We start from the raw sequence: 6,090 nt of genomic DNA on the forward strand, positions 1-6,090 counted from the left end.
TTGGTCTGTCAATTTTGTTGATCTTTTCAAAAAACCAACTCCTGGATTCATTGATTTTTTGGAGGGTTTTTTGTGTCTCTATCTCCTTCAGTTCTGCTCTGATCTTAGTTATTTCTTGCCTTCTGCTAGCTTTTGAACGTGTTTGCTCTTGCTTCTCTAGTTCTTTTAATTGTGATGTTAGAGTGTCAATTTTAGATCTTTCCTGCTTTCTCTTGTGGGCATTTAGTGCTATAAATTTCCCTCTACACACTGCTTTAAATGTGTCTCAGAGATTCTGGTATGGTGTATCTTTGTTCTCATTGGTTTCAAAGAACATCTTTATTTCTGCTGCCACCTCGCCCAGCTAGTTTTTTTTGTATTTTTTTTAGTAGAGACGGAGTTTCACCATGGTAGCCAGGATGGTCTCGATCTCCTGACCTCGTGATCCTCCCGTCTCAGCCTTCCAAAGTGCTGGGATTACAGGCTTGAGCCACCACGCCCGGCTCCTTCCATAATTTTTTTACAGTAAAAAGTGTCATTTGATTCACAGAATTTCTTGTAAATAGCAGTTAAAATTCACTGCAAACAGAAGAACTTCAGTAACGTGTATTTAGTTTATCTCTAAAAGACTTCCACTGAATCATCTAAGCATTTAAATTTAGCAAAGTCAACTATCCTTCATATGTCCCATTTCTTGAACTAATCCAACAAAATACTATTATTCTTTAAAAAGCACTTTAGAATGTTCCATTTCCCCAATCTTATTTGTAAATATATTCAGTACAAGAATGCACAGATTTCTAAGTAACTGAGTATAAGAATAACTGAGTTTATGTTGGCTTATAATTCTTTCAAATAAAACATCTAATATAACTTAAGGAAATCCAATTAATTCCTGTTTTGGTATTTTATGTTTGACTCAGGACACCCTGGTTTAGATGCCATGTGCCATAACAATATTTGCAATCAAATCATTTGATGGGAAATGCTATTTTACTCAATTGAAGATAAAATACCTGAATATTAAAAGTATGTGTTTTGGAAAAGAAAGGTAAAATCTCTGACAATACACAAAACCTCTGTCTCATGGAGCCAGGAGGAATTCTAAGAAACCAGTGTTTTCTTCCCCTTTCATCTTCCTTGATCATATTCAGTCACTATATTGTTGCTCTTTCATAAAGTAAGCTCAATATTCTCACAATCACCATTTATCAATCTAACTTCAATGGGCATAATAGTCCCCCAAACATAACCATGCCTTAATTCATAGAACCTGTGACAGTCAGGTAGGAAATGGAAACCTCAGTCCAGTAACCACGTGGAACTGAATTCACTGACAATCTGAATGAGCTTGGAAGAGGATTCACCCACAGAGCACCCAGAAAGAAACACCACTCTGCTGACACCTTGACTTCAGCACTGCAAAGCACTAGGCAAAGACCAGCAGAGCCAGTCGGTAACCAAACTTCTGACTGCAAGACTGGGGGTTAATAAATGAGTGTTATTTTATACTGCTAAATTTGTGACAATTTATTGCAGCAGTAATAGAAAAGGACTACATTATCTTGAAAAACATGTAACACATCCATTAAAGGTCGAGTTCAACTGACTCAGTTTAACAAAATATTGTTTTATTCAGGTAACTTTTACAATACATATTTCAATTGTTATGATACAAAGGTGTTAAATACATATCATTTTCTAAGTTTAAAAATATCATAATCATCAATGTAAATATAAATGGAAATTAAGATCACATATTGAGGTCCTACTGTGTTCCACTGCATGTTCATTTCATTTTTACTAACAAAGCCACAGGAAAAAAAAAAAAAAAAAAGGAAAGAAAAAAATAGAGGTGTTTTTATTTCCATAAAATATTTCTCAGTTGATTAGAGCTAGGATGAATAGCTCTGAACTGTTGAATTCATCTCAAACCCAGTTTGGGATGGGATTAACTGAATGACATTTGTAATTGAGATACTGTGGGTGGATGTGTTTTGATTGCATATGTAAAATGTTGCCCTCATGAAAACAAGATACTTGTTAAAATGTATGGTTTTTATGTTGTTGCAGACAAAGTATCTTTTCTAATGAATGAGTCTCCCTAATCGATGGCTTATTTGAAGTGGTTTATAATCTCAACTTCTCTGAAAACAAGCACTTTCAGGAGGTTGTGTGTTTTTATGGTTTTTAATAGATTCTTATTCCACTTTTCTTTCAACTCTACTTCCAATTCAAAAGCTGCTTCACTCCATACAATAAATTTACAGTAGAAGATGAAGTTCATTAGAATAATTGATTTACTATGCACCAACTTTTTATTGGATATTTACTATTGACACATCCAATACATAATACATAGGATGATATTATACATTGCATTTTGTACTAGTAAAATGATACCATTTTGCAAGTGCAGTTCAAATGTTTTGGATTCATATCAGAACTCTTCTGATTGAAAGGCTAAAATAGTCACGTCTTTCCTCATTTTGCAGAAAAACAAATATCATTCTAAAACTGGTACATTTCTTTTTTATTTCATGTCAGTCATTGTTGATGACTTCAGAGTATTTGTCCTAAATTTTAATCTTAAAAAGGTGGGGACACTGTTTCAAATAAATATGAAATCCAAATCGGCAAAGCATGTTTCACGAATAAATTTTTCATAGAGCTACTAAATATTTGGAGTGGGGAAAAAGGTATCTTAAGCTATTATTAAGAATACAGTTTCAGGAAGAAATTGGAATGCTCACTCCTGGGACTAGATATCTCATTTCTAAATGTTGCCTATGTTTTCACACACACACACACAAAAATGTCTTTCTCATTTGTTTGTTTTTTTTAATTTGTAAAATAACCCTTATTTTTTAAAAGTTAATGTGTGCATTGTAGGAAACTGAAAAGCACAAGAAGCAAAGAACAAAGTCATCCACAATCACATAGAGTTTACAGTTTTATGTGTTCTTCTAGGTCCTGTCTGTATATAAAACAACATCCATTTTATGGGACTGAGATTATACAATATGTGTCTTGATTTTTCACACATCATGAATATTTACCAGTTCAAAATCCCAAAGCCATATGAGTATTTTGATAACCAAGAATTCGTCATTTGTTTAATCACCCACTAGGTGGAATAACAACCTGTACTCAGGTTATTCAGCTGCAAAATACATTTAGGATATGAAGTTACAAGACTGGGGTTTTACAAAGAGATGATAAACCTTTTTCTTCTCTTCCTAGAAGCTTGGATGTTGATTAAACATGAGCTGAGTATGTGATAATGATACTCCTTGAAGGCCTTGAAGAAGATAAGTATCTCCAGGTGTATGTCCCAGGAGTCCTTCTACTGCTCAGATTGGGATGGGAAGTGCCTTAGTCCATTTGCACTCCTATACCAAAATACCATACACTGCATATCTAATAAACATCAGAAATTTACTTCTTAGAGTTGTGGAGTCTGGAAAGTCTAAGATCAAGGCATCAGCAGATTCAGTGTCTGGGAAGGGCCTGCTTTATCATAGATGACACCTTGCTGTGTCCTCATGTGATGGAAGAGGCAAACAAGCTCCCTTGGACCTTTTCTGTTGATGTACCAATTGCATTTATGAGAGTTCAGCCCTTATGACCAATCATCTCCCCAAAGACCCCACGTCCTAATATTATCACCTTGAGGGATAATATTTCAACATATAATTTTGCAGAGGACACTAGCATTCAGACGGTACTGTGGGGTGTTTTCAAACATGTCAGAATCCTATGTTGGAGAACCTCTTCTCTAAATATTTCTAAGCTTCGCTAGTCCTAGCATACTGGCATGCTTTCATTCATACTGAATAGGGTTTGAGGTACCCACTGCCCAGAAAAGGGCTGGTGGCTATCTACAGAGTTCTTACAGTCCCGACATGGGGGAAAAATGTTTAGAGCCCTGCTATTTAATGTTTGGTCTACAAAGTAGCAGCAGCAGAGAATCTGGGGCCCACTCTGGATCTATTAAACCACTCTGGATCTATTAAACTGGATCTGCATTTTATAAGATTCCTGGGTGATTAGAACATACATTACAGTTTGAGAACAATATTCCTGGTGCATTGGATTTAAAGTTTGTTCACATGTTGGAATAATCAAGGGAGTTATAAACAAAACAAAACAAAACAAAGCAAAAAGCACTTGACACCTATGTTTCACCTCAGACTCTGTCTTATTTATTTGGTATGGAATATAAGATGAGAGACAGGATTCTTACAAAGCTCCCCAGGTGATTTGAAAATGCAACAAAGTTTGAGAATCACCAGTATGAGGTCCCATTATTTCTGTAATTTGCCATCTTTACTTGGTACTTTAGCATCCAGTCTATTTTGGATTTCTTCCCTCAACTGCATCTACTCACAGACTTCTATAAACTAGGACACCATTTAAAAAAATATCAAAAGATAGCACTCATAAGTGAGCATGAAATCAGATCTTTTTTTCATTCCCATCATCATCACCTAAATGTTGTCATCGTCATTATCAAAAGTAGATAAATAAAGTAACTAGAATGGTAACTAACATGTTTGTTTCCAACTTTTGGAAATTTTAGTCTATGACAGTACTCAATTGTAAGCCTGATGAGCACAGCAATGTTATTGTCTTTTTTGTCTTCTTCTCTTCCTTCTTTGTCTTCTTCTTCCTCCTCCTGCTTCCCCTTCCTCTTTCTCTTCTTATTTCTTTTTTTCTTTCTCTTGTTTTACAGTTGTAATCCAAGAATCTAGAATCATGGCTAATACATAAGAGAGAAACCACAAAACGTCTGTAGTATGTAGGCAACCTACAGAATGGGAGAAGATTTTTGCATACTACTCATCTGGCAAAAGTCCAATATCCAGAATCTACAAGGAACTTCAACAAACTTACGTAAAAAATAACCTCTCAAAAAGTAGGCAAAGGATATGAACAGACACTTCTCAAAAGAAGACTTTTATAAGGCCAACAAACATATGAAAAGAAGCTCAACATTGCCAATCATTAGAGAAATCCAAATCAAAGCCACAATGAGATACCATCTCACACCAGTCAGAATGATGATTAAAGTCAAGAAACAATAGATGCTGGCAAGGCTGTGGAGAAACAGGAACGTTTTTATACTGTTGGTGGGAAGTAAATTAGTTCAAACATTGTGGAGGACAGTGTGGCAATTCCTCAAGGATCTGGAACTAGAAAAATACCATTTGACCCAGCATTCCCATTACTGGGTACATACCCAAAGGAATATAAATCATTCTACTATAAAGATACATCCACATATATGTTTATTGTAGCATTATTTACAACAGCAAACATGTGAAATCAACCCAAATGCCTATCAATAATAGACTGAATAAAGAAAATATGGTACATATACACCATGGGATACTATGCAACCATAAAAAGGAATGAGATCATGTTCTTTGCAGGGGCATGAATGAAGCTGGAAGCCATCATCCTCAGCAAATTAACACAGGAACAGAAAACCAAACACTGCATGTTCTCACTCATAAATGAGTTGGACGATGAGAACACGTGATCGCAGGGAGGGGAACAACACACATCTGGGCCAGTCGGAGAGGGTTGGGGGGTGAGGGAAGGGAGAGCATTAGGACAAATAGTTAGTGTATTTGGGGCTTATAACCTAGATGATGGATTGATAGGTGCAGCAATCCACCATGGCACACGTATACCTATGTTACAGACCACATGTTCTGCATTTGTAGCACAGAACTTAAAGTAAAATAAGAAATAAAAACAATAAAAATAAATAAACAAAACAGTGAACTCATGGAGATAAAGAGCAGAAAAATGGTTACCAGTGGCTGGGAAAGGTAGTGGTGTAGGGGAAGGTAGGAATGGATAATGGACATAAAATAATAAAATAAATAACAACTATTCATATTTGATAACACAACAGGGTGACTATGGTCAGTAGCAATTTAGTTGTACTTTTAAAAATAACTAAAGGAGTGTAATTGGATTGTTTGAAGCACAAAGGATGTGAGGAGACGGATATCCTATTTTCCATGATATAATTATTGCACATGGCCTGTCTGTATCAAAACATAACATGCACCCCAAAAATATATGTATCTACCAAAA

The sequence above is a fragment of the Rhinopithecus bieti genome, unplaced genomic scaffold, assembly GCF_001698545.2.
Source record: "Rhinopithecus bieti isolate Rb0 unplaced genomic scaffold, ASM169854v2 scaffold_23096, whole genome shotgun sequence".
NCBI lineage: Eukaryota > Metazoa > Chordata > Mammalia > Primates > Cercopithecidae > Rhinopithecus > Rhinopithecus bieti.